Source organism: Stigmatopora argus, chromosome 4 (assembly GCF_051989625.1).
Source record: "Stigmatopora argus isolate UIUO_Sarg chromosome 4, RoL_Sarg_1.0, whole genome shotgun sequence".
NCBI classification, from domain to species: Eukaryota; Metazoa; Chordata; class Actinopteri; order Syngnathiformes; family Syngnathidae; genus Stigmatopora; species Stigmatopora argus.
The window spans coordinates 4,448,161-4,460,548 of NC_135390.1; positions in this window are offsets into that span (position 1 = coordinate 4,448,161).

Sequence of the window (12,388 nt, forward strand, 5' to 3'; positions counted from 1 at the left end):
TTTTTTCTGGAAAAGTCCATCTGGAAAATAGCTTTGTGAGCAAGTCTGCAACAGAATCCATTAGTTTTTGCTTCTGTCGGCCATTGTGGGTGGAGTTTGCGATCTATTGATGCCTCACTATGGCTTTGGCCCGCCTACTAGCCAATCATAGTTGGTGAAAGCAATGACGTATCCCAGCCAGCAAAATGCTAATGCGTATGGAAAAGCATTGTGGGGTTGCCAACTTGAAATCTGATTGGTTAAAAGCAACAGTCTAGTTTAATGCAGCAGAGCCCGCAGAACTGATTGTGAAGGCTTTGAGGCAGATCTGATCTGGCAACAAATAATGGCTGAAATGTGATTGGTTAAATGCTTCAATATGAAAACACACATCTGGAAGCAGTGCAACCAGGGGGGAAAGCAATGAAAGGAAGCTAACAGACCATTTGGAATAATAAGTATTGATGGACAAAATATAATATTATTCAGATATTTCTTAGGCCAGCAGAGAAGGCCTTGAAGGCCCTGACGGCCCACCACTGCTTGCTGCCACATCTTTGTTTTTAATCGTAATGAATAAATGAGTCTTTTTTTGGCCGCGTCATCTTCCAGGACCTTTGAGTTTGAATTTGAGTTTTATTTATTTAATAAGGGACAGCCCATATTAATAAACAAATGTATATTCATGTTAATGAACAAATATGTGTAAATATGTAAGATTGTAGCTGAAGGTTAATTTCCATCTTTAGTTCATTGTGTAGGTTGAAGATAAACGATGATACATACTAGACACACACACACGTAGTACAGTTTTAGACAGCGTTGTGATCGCAATTTTATTCGTCTAATAGCCAGGCTTTAAGCTGATTGCCGAAGAGGTTCAGAGACGGGAGTTCACATATGTTAATTGGTATTTATAATAGGTATGACAATTTTAAGGGTGCGGCTCATACGCTCGGGCAGCTTATATGCGAGTAAATACGGTATATACTCCAGAGGTGTCGGATAGACATTTCATTCTTATCCATAAACAAATGAGGCCAGGTTGAACAGAAAAAAACAGTTGATACTGCATGAAAGAAAATCAGATGAGCGCTGCATATAGGCAAAGGAATCAGATTTAACCTGGAGTGTGAGACACTCTCTTTTACTCCAGTGTCAACTGTTCGTCATGTCTATTTACCTCTATAAAAACATCAAACAATACTCTCAACGTGCCTCCACTCAAACTCTGGCTGGAGGGGATGATAGAGGGGAGGGATAGATAAAGATTAAAAGATGCAATATAGGGGGGACGAAAGTAGAGCGGTGTCCTTACTAGAGTGAAAGTGAAAATGGTGAATCAGCAGTACTCCACTGCAAGTCGTCATTTCAGTATGAGGAACAAAGAGAGACCACTACACTCCTATGCTGTGCAGAGTTTGTGTCTTCTACACGTGTGTCATTTACCAGTCAGCTTCATCGACCAAATATGGGTCACAAATATCAATCATGTCCTTGGTGTAAACCACACAAAGACTCTTTAGTATGCATACAAACATTGAAATAGTTTTTTTTCTCCTACAAAGCCAGAGTGGGGATCAATGTTCCCTCTATGTCTTCTCTGCGCACAGCAAATCATATGGAGCGCACAAAATAAAATCCCTTTTTTTTTTTTTTTTAGCTCTGAGGCCGACGCGCGAACCACTCATCCACCGGGCCGCCCATTCATAGATATTAATCATTACATTTTATTATTACTAAATCATTTATGTGTAGTAGACATGCACCTGCTTATGGCAGGTGTGATACTGGTGTGTGCCCATAGCGAGCAATGATGATGTTGCTCACACCAGTACTTAGTGTACTCAGGGAGGTTGTCTTTCTGCCCAGACAAACAAAAAATTAGAGGAAATATTGGTGGGGATCATTGACAGGCATCTGGCTTGGATCCATTGGGCCCATTCGGGCAGGACCCAAAGATACAACACAACATGCGGTCACAAACCCAAGGAGCACTCAACAGGGTTGGCTGCCCAGTCAGAAGGATGGAACAAATCTTGAAATTTGAAACGCCACTTTGTCAGCAGGAATTTAGAAAGGTTTTGAGTAGATATTGTCTCCACCACGGTTTAGCCTATCGCACCAGTCATCTTGAGAGGGATTGAAATGTCTTCCACTCTTTGAAATGTCTTCCACTCTTAAATTGGGCAGTCAAGGACAAATTTAGAATGTGCAGTTCAGTGGTTAGGAATAAGCAGCAATAAGGAAAGATCCCCTTCTGACTTCAACTTTATCAGCCACAAACCAAATAATGTGCTTATTCTAACTGAGGTTTTTGGAGCATTGAGTGCTGATGCATTTCCCTATGCACATTTGCATAGTTAATAATTAGTAATAGGATCATTTGACTGTATATTGGCCATGTTGCCCCCTGTTATCATAATTCCGCCAAGGTGTTCCACGACCAGAGGCCTAATTTAATATGTAGAGACATCTAAAGATCAATCTGTGGATGTTGATATATGTCAATCAGGTTTTTTCTAACCACTCTCAGTGCAGCCTGAGCCTCTGCCATACTGTCCGTGTCTCACCTGCAGCAAATCCTTTCCCTTGCACTGATAACACTTCAAATATCAGGTGAGTGACTGCTGGCAGAAGAGCGATTGCCTGACCTTATTGTTTGCCATCACCCCTTTTTGTTCTTCACAAATAAAGGTTTTTTTTTATAAACTGAAAGGTCCTCCACCACAGTCCACAGAGAAAATGAAAGGAAGCAGTGAGGTATGGTACAATGTGACAGGGGAAAAAGAGCAGCTCATCAGAAAATAACAAAGGTGCAAGTTAAAGATAAGGTGCTTGTCAGAGATTAATCCAGTCTTGCTTGATTGTTTTCTTTAATACCAGACCTGCTACAGCAAGCGATAAGTTTGCTGAGTAATTTGGTTTTCTAGGGGACGAGCAGGGACAAGAGTGGCTGGCTGAGTACTTGAAATAATATTAAGGTATGCTCCATAATTGATTTCTTTTTTTCCCTTACCGTGTGGAAAGAAAGAAAAAAAAATTAGATGAAGCTCAAAACTGCTTTGACAGACCTTTTTTTGTTCATCCTGCTAGCTTATACATTTTTTCCTGCTCACTTTCTCTCATTCTGGTTCTTTTACCTGATTTCCCCTTTGGATTAATAAACGGGCTTTGTTGAATACACCAAAGAAAAGAGGAGAGAGAGCTTGAAGAAACGATTCTTTTCTTCTAGCACCTGAAAGAGATTGTTTCAGAAAGGAAACGAGGACTATAACCCAATTGTGGAATGTGTTTTTTATGTTTCCATTAGTCTTGGGGAAAAGGGATGAGAGAAAACTACATTAAATCTACAGTGAGCTAGTAATGAAATGGCTGTGTAAATAAATGTGTAAATGTGGAACGGAAGTAAAAAGTAGTTTAAAAGAAACATTTAAAGTTATCAGACAGGATTGTTTACATTTCCTGACAGTTTCTTTTTCCGCTCTATTTGGTTCTTCATTTCATTTAGAATACTGCATTTTCCAGACCATAAGTCACTTTTTTTTTTCATAGTTTAGCCTGTGACTCGTACTTAAGTGCAACTTAGTATATATGTTTTTTTCTCTCTCTCTCTGACCCACGAAGCCTGTTTTTTAGGCTGTAGTATCCAATAAAAACTAAGTGCTACTTTAACAAGTACCCATTGGGCCTGTTGTTTTTTTATTTATATTTTATTTATTTATATTTTTACATTAAAGTATGTTTGTTCTTGGTTTTTGATCAAATAAAAAATGGCCAGGTTGCCTGACGAATTAGTGGTTAGCACGTTGCCCTCACAGTTCCAGAATCCTGGGTTCGTATGCAGGTTGGTCCTCCTGTGTGGAGTTTGCATGTCCTCTGCATGGGTTTTCTCCGGTTATACTCTGGTTTCCTCCCACATTCCAAACACGTGCATGGTAGGCGGGTTGGACACTCTAAAAATTGCCCCTAGTGAATGGTTGCACGTCTCTTCATTCCCTGCGATTGCCTGGCCACCGATTCAGGGTGTCCCCTGCTTCTGGCCCGAAGTCGCCTGGGAGCATTGTGAGAATGAGCGATCCAGAAAATGACTGAATGAATGAATAAAAAATTGCCCTCTCTAAAATGTGACTTATATCCCAGTGCAATTTCTACACTTTTTTCCTCTTCATCGTGCATTGTTTGGGTTTTGGTGGTCAATTGTGTGTCCTGTCCACTTGGTTGTACATGAGTTCTACCCGCTGCGTCTTTTCTGGCTCTCCTTCCCTTGCCTGACCCAGGTGTTTGTTATTGTCGTCAACCCCTGTTGTGTATTTAACCTTGTGTTTGTGTGCGTCAGTGTGTGAGTATTTTTCTGTCTTTGGTTATGTCGGCTTTTTGTCTCGTGTGCGATCCTTGTCTGTGTGCTCCCGTTCAGTTTGGTATTCATTCGTTGATTTTCTGAACTGCTTTATACTCAGTAGGGTCACGGGGGGTGCTGGAGCCTATCCCAGCTGACTTCAGGCCAGAGTTTGGGACAACCTGAATCGGTGGCCAGCCGATCGCAGGGCACGAGGAGACAGTCAACCAATCACACTCACACTCATACCTAGGAGCAATTTAGAGTGTTGAATCAGCCTACCATGCATGTTTTTGGAATGTGGGAGGAAACCGCAGTATCCAGAGAAAACCCACGCAGGCCACGGGAGAACATGGAAACTCCACACAGGTGGACCGACCTGGATTTGAACCCAGGGCTATAGAGCTGTGAGGCTGAAGCGCTAACCACTCGCGCCACCGGGCCACCCTAGACGATGAAACATTTAACAGAAACAATATTAATATACACTGGGATGCTGGGTTCAAATCCAGGTCAGTCCACCTGTGTGGAGTTTGCATGTTCTCCCCGGGTCTGCGTGGGTTTCCTCCCACATTCCAAAAAGATGCATGGTAGGCTGATTGTACACACTAAATTGCCCCTAAGTATGGGTGTGAGCGTGCATGGTTTTCCGTCTCCTTGTGCCCTGCGATCGACTGGCCACCGTTTCAGGGTGTCCCCCTCCTCTGGTCCGGAGTCGGCTGGGATAGGCTCGAGCACTCCCCACGACCCTAATGAGGATAAAGCGGTTCATAAAATGAGATGAGATGAGATTGTAAAGAGGAATAGTCACACTCAAATGATGTCAACCGTTTGACTGAAGATGAAACAGACAGCAGCAGCAGTCAGCAGCAGCATATCTGTGTGCCATGGCACTTGCCTCAGTGTGGCCAGGGTATGGGTACAGATATATGTCAAAACAGGATGGATTTAGGGAAGCAAGAGTGCTAAATATTGATACAAAGGTAATGCGAATGAGAGGAAAGGCAGAAATAGTGGCAGCCATGGTGGAAGTACACTGCCAGCATGGCAACAAAGGCATTCTTTGGCAGACTGTAATTTACAACCATGATTGCCTCTTTGGGCCACTTTAAGTGGTGGGCGGCATAGGGCCTGCTCATAGTTTGGGGACCCCTTTTATGACATAAGATACACTTGCTGAAAATGCACACTTCTGTGCTGTATTTTGGTAGACAGTGACCAAACATTTATTCATCTCTGTTACAGAGGCAAATGGCTGAGGATCACGGCCCTAATATTGAATAAACTAATTGGTCTGAAGGAAATCAATATGGTGCCACCAAACAGCCTTTCCTTACTCAGAGTCCATCAGTGTCGCTGCGCAACTACAACATTGATTGGCCAGTGCTAAATGCAGGCCTGATTATACAAGTCAGTACTACCCTAAAAAGTTCATAGGAAATCAGTGATGCTCATGTTTATGAATATCTACCATCTAGTGTCCAATACTTTACAGAAGGGGAATATTGAAGTCAAATAGCTGGCTAGTGAGATGGAATAAAACCAATTTCTTATCTTATTAGCCACATGTGGAATTAAAATGAGTAAAAATACACTGCAAATCTGAATCAGATTTTTTCAGTCCCATGTAATGGAAAAATAGCCCTTGTAGTCATTGCATAAATAGTATTGTGTAAAGTATCCAGAATTAGCAGGATCCAGCCTTTCTATGCATAAAATACCAGCTTACCAGATTTTCTGTTAAATGGGCCCACACCGTGCATAGAGGACATATAATACTCCAACTCAAGACATCGAGACAGTAAAACACATGTATTTCCAATTTCTTTTATTAGCATGTAAAGTGTATAGAAGTAAGAAATACACAGGCACACACATGCACACACACATGAACACACACACAATGTACTTGTCCTGTTTTCTCCCAAGTGTCTCAGTTAAAATTGACCTTCTCTGCCTTTCATCACAGAAAAATATCACCCTCAAAGACTAATAAGGCCGCTAGACACATTAATTAGAGGGCGTCTATTTAGATAAATGTCTGAGAGGAAGAGAGTGAAAGAGAGAGAGGGGGCAGAGAGACAGAGAGAGAAAGAGAGAGAAAGAGAGAGAGAGGGGGGGGGGGAGAGAGAGGGGGGGGGGGAATATGCAATAAGGAAAAATGCATTTCAAGACAGACAGAGAGAATATGCAATAAGGAAAAATGCATTTCAAGCGCCAAAGACATATTAAATTGAACAATCATTGTGAGGTTTACACCAAAATAACAATTAATGCATGGTCCATATGCTTCTATTTAAATGGTTGCTCATCAAATTTAATATTTTTTTATCTAAATTCGGATTTCATTATTCATAGAGGATACTGTAATCACCCCAACATTTTTATCCCCCCAAAAAACACTTTTTATCCATCCTTATCCTGCATTTTTTGACAATCGAAGGACAAAGGTGGGCTAACAAGCTTTCACACTGCTATTGTCACATGCACATAATTCCAGTAACCTACCATGCATGTTTTGAGAATGTAGAAGGAAACCAAAGTATGTAATGAAAAGCCACCCAGGCACGGCAACAACCAGCAAACTCCTAATTCTCCAAGAACGCCACACCCTTAGCCTATGATATCTAAAGCAGCAGTACAAACCAGTTATTTACTGAATTGTACAATCACTTCCTTTAATTCTTAATTTAAATAAGCCGATATGTTGTTGTTGTTTTTTTGTTGGGCTAATGAAATCACATATCTAATTTCTACAAAACCACCAGATCACAATCTCAAGATGTGAGATGTGCTAACGAGATGATTAAAAACCATAGCTTGTGCACGACTTTGCGTTGAATGTGCCTTTATTCCATGTTTCCAAATGGGGTTTTTAATCTTTCACGTTTGCATGCATGAACAGTATGCGGATACCAAAAAGCTGTAAAAATATAATTTCTCATGCAGCTCTTATATAGGCTACCTACATAATCCGAAAGTCAGTCATTAGCTGTGGAAGTGATCATATTGTTTGCAACGATCAGTAAAAATGTCAAATTTACTTAGATTTGTGAGGCAATGAGAATCATGTTTTTCTCACTGCGTTAAGATGGTGGGCCAAAATAAAGTAAGCCAAGCAATTTATCAAAACCAAGCAAGGAGAGAGGGAATAAAAACAGAAAATTGGCATTTGCACAAAAACAAAGCGACAAACAATTTTAAAGGTAATATTTTTGATGACCCCCCCACCTTTACCCATCCTTTATTTAATGCCCACGACAATGATAATGCTGCACAATTGTGATTTTAGGCCCACATGAGTAAATATGTCAATTTGTTATTCTCAAATCAACTTGACAGAGGTAAGATGAAAACCTATATAAAATTAATAAGTAGCGAATGCGTACATATGTTATTAGGTATCTTGGCCAAGCATTATACTAATAATACTGCTAGTTGTAGTAAGCTATTTGAAATTTCTTGGCGCTCATAGCCATTTTTAGTTCCACTACCTTTTTCCCTTTTTAATTTGGTTGAGTGCAGTTTGTTGTCTTTCACTTTATTGAAAACAACATAAACAGTAATTACTTTTGATCACCTAATGAATTCATTTTTAAATAGCTGCATGGAGTTACAGCTCCCAGTTAATATTTTCAGGAGATAACAATGGCTGACACAATTAACATGTCTCAAAATAAATTACAGCGAAAGCAATAAATAGTTTTTGTCTCATTTAATCCATTTATTTTTCCCAATTCTATCTAATTTCAATAGGTTTGTACTTTGTTAGTTATCCCACTCTCTTCACGTCATTGTCTGTGGTCTCGATAATTAATCCCCCCTATGGACACATCCTTTTGTTATAATACCATTCCCATGCTTTGCTTCACTTCTCAATTGATTTGTTTGCTTTTTCCACTGGGTGTTGTTAAATGATTTTCATTTGGTCCTAGTTGCAACTGCAAGCATTCTATGCTTTCATTCATTGGATCACTGGTCCCCAATTTTAGTTTTTGGTCATTAAAATGAGTGAAATGAATTATTTATTCATTTGTTCATCTTCTGTACCATGTATCCTCGTACGGGTTGCAGGGATTGCTGGAGCCTATTTCAGCTGACTTCGGGCAATAGGCAGACTACACCCTAGATTGGTCGCCAGTCAGTTGAAGGGCACACAGAGAGACAAACGAAAACTCATGCTCATAATCACATGCCACTGAGTGGGCCAGGAAAATAATAATAATAATAATAATAATAATAAAATTCATGGGCGGCCCGCCGGATGAGTGGTTAGCACGTCGGCCTCACGGTGGGGGACTTGGATTCAAATCCAGGTCGGTCCACCTGTGTGGAGTTTGCATGTTCTCCCCGGGCCTGCGAGGGTTTTCTCCAGTTACCTCACACATTCCAAAAACATGAATGGTAGGCTGATTGGACACTCTAAATTGCCGCTAGGTATGAGTGTGAGCGTGAATGGTTGTTTTTCTCCTTGTGCCCTGCGATTGGCTAGCCACCAATTCAGGGTGTCCCCCGCCTCTGGCCCGAAGTCAGCTGGAATTGGCTCCAGCACCCCTCGCGACCCGAGTGAGGATAAAGCGGTTCAGAAAATGAGATGAGATAAAATTTGTTTTCATGAGAATAGGATTGGCAATGTGGTTAATCTTGTTGTTGCTGTTGAAAAGAATTTCTAATTAATTTCTTTTTCATGTATATCTACGCATGCTGCCACGTGGTTGTTCAAGGAGAAAATACATATTTATTAAATTTGTGTTCTGTCCAGTGATGGTTGAAAGGTCCTCTTATATACTATCAAAGATGGGCAAAAAATGAAATGGTGTCGGAGGACATGAAATCTCCCTTTAAAAAAGCACAAATTTCTTTGTCTGTCGTTTTTTGTGACCTCACATATTGAATGGTGCCTTATGTTTTGGAAGAATAGAATACTCTGGCCTTTATCGCCACCTGGTGCTTGTTTTATAAGAGCACTGGCCTACACATATATACAAACAGGATCCGATCAACTGAAAGATTATGAAAACACTTGCAACATATCACACTTATCCAACCACTATTACAATTTATTCAGAAGAAAGAATTTCCAATATTGAACTATACTTCCTTTGTCGGGCCACATATTCATGTGTTTCTGTGTAAATAAATATTCCAAATGTATTCGCATTCATTCATTTCCGTTCCGCTTGTCCTCACAAGGTGTCGCAGGGGTGCTGGAGCCTATCCCAGCCAATTTAGGCAGGGAACACCCTCAATTGGTTGCCAACTAATTGCAGGCTATTCCAAAATGCATTACACTTAAAATTCAAAACAAATCATTGTAAATCATGAAATACAATTGTATTTTAAAGGTAAATCTACCTTTTAAAAAAAATAGTACAACCTGGGCTTGCATGGGTTTTCTCTGGGTGCTCTAGTTTCCTCCCCTACGCAAATCATCTATTTGGGTTTTTGGGCTTACTGAGTCACATCATCACTGGCAACAAGGACTTCATTTACATAAGCACACCCCGTCCCCAACATCTCCCGGCGCTCTGGTTTCCTCCCACATTCCAAAAACTGCACTGGATTGCCAGCCCAGCATATATATATATATGTATGTATGTAATTTATATATATATATATATATATATATATATATATATATATATATATATATATATATATATATATATATATATATATATGTATATATGTATATATATATATATATATATATATATATATATATATATATATGTATATATATATTTATATATATGTATGTATATATATATATATGTATGTATATGTATGTATATATGTATATGTATATATATGTATATATGTATATGTATATATATATGCATATGTATATATATATGTATATATATGTATATATATATATATAGATATATGTATATATATATATATATATATATATATATATATATATATATATATATATATATATATATATATATATATATATATATATATTTAGCCAATCCCAGCTGTCTCCGGGCCAGAGGCGGGGGGCACCCTGAATCGGTGGCCAGCCATGTACACTCACACCCATACGTAGGGGCAATTTAGAATGTCCAATTAGCCTACCATTCATGTTTCTTGGAATTAGATTAGATTAGAACTTTATTTCATCCCGTATTTGGGAAATTTCTTGGTTGCAGTAGCAAGACAGACACAAGACATTGTAGACCTAGGTAAGAAACTGGCGCCACACACTGGAAGTCCACAAGGTGGGGACCTTCTGCAGACTGAGACTGATGTTACCACACAGCCCCTCAGTAGTCTGGAGGTTTCAAAGATCATCTTCCTTCCCTAGATCCTCCTAAGGTGTCCTATCACCTAATCAGCAGCAGCGGAGAGGCCGGTCGGGGGCTTCAAAGCACACAAGCAGCCCAGCAAGCACCGACAGCTCCTCCATCTGACCGGGGAGAGATCTCACGCTCCCATAACAATGATGGAATTCTCGGTCTGGAGCGTTGCCTCTTCTTCTCCGGGCACTATCGTCCGCTGTAAAATTCACAAAGGGTTAAAGGTCTTAAGCATCTGAATTAAATAAATAAAATATCCATCTTTCATTTGAATCATCTATTTTCTCCTGCTTATACAAGCTCAGGTCATGGGGGCAACAGCTTCAGCAGGGAACAAGCCTACCGTACTGAATATCAACATTGGTTTTCTCAGGTGTTAAAATACTCATTTGAAGCTGTATCACACAAGTTTGGACACTAAGCTTCTGGTAACCTTCTATAGAGCCACTTTGGAGAGCATCCTGGCATACTGCATCACAGTGTGTTACGCTGGAAGCACGGCAGCAGACAAAAAGGCCATGCAGAGAGTGATTAACACTGCCCAGAAGATCGTCGGCTGTTTTCTGCCCTCACTGGAAGACATTGCCAGCCCTCGTTACCTCAGCAGAGCCAGGAACATCATCGGGGACCCATACCATCCTGGTCACAATCTGTTCCAGCTGTTGCCCTCTGGCAGACGCTATAGGTCTCACAAAGTACGGACAAATAGGCTTAAGGACAGTTTTTTTCCCACATCCATCAGGACTCTAAACTTGCGGTAACACGACACACAATCCCTTCTGTGTAATAACTTCGGGGTGAGGTAACATGATAAAATGTTGGGCGGTGATCTGCCTCCTAAGTAAGTGAAAGACAGTGAGAGGTAAGTGATCCGCTCGGGAGTGATGCGATGTATCCATCACGGCAGAATGCCAAATTACGAGTCTGAAATTATTTTCACTTATTTGGGTCTTTTGCCGGGAAAACACACCCAATGGAGAAGCACTACCAATTTCGTCATACGCAGTTTCTGGGTACGATGACAATTAGGCTTTTGTCGAGTCAATGATGATGACAAAGCCTATGTCCGATTATTATTATTATTATTATTATTATTATTATTATTATTATTATTATTATTATTATTATTATTATTATTATTATTATTATCATCATTATCATCATTATTATCATTATTATCATTATTATCATTATTATCATTCTTATTATTCTTATTATTCTTATTAATCGTTAAAAATATCATGCATTGTTATTTATAAATTTTTCTTTTTTTATCTCTTTCAGAGGACAGGTACCTATAATGAAAATTTCATACCGCTCCACGATTTCTTAGTGGGAGAACTTGCAGTGTGTTCAAATACTTATTGAACTGACTGCAGTTGTAAAATGCTACAGTGAGAGTTTAAGATTGCAGCCTGATGAAGCTAACAGAATTCCACCATTTGCAAAAAGCCTAGATTCAATACTTAGGCCAACAAACACCTTGGCTTCCCAATTGCACCCCTCCAAGCTTAAAGGATTCATTAATTTTCTGAACCGCTTATCCTCACAAGGGTCGGTGGTGACGCCTGTCCCAGTCAGGGGGACACCCTGAATCGGTGGCTAGCCGATCGCAGGGCACAAGGAGACGGACAACCATGCAAACTCACACCCATACCTAGAGTATCCAATCAGCCTACCATGCATGTTTTTGGAATGTGGGAGCAAACCGGGGTACCCAGAGGAAAACCCACGCAGGCCCGGGGAGAACATGCAAACTCCA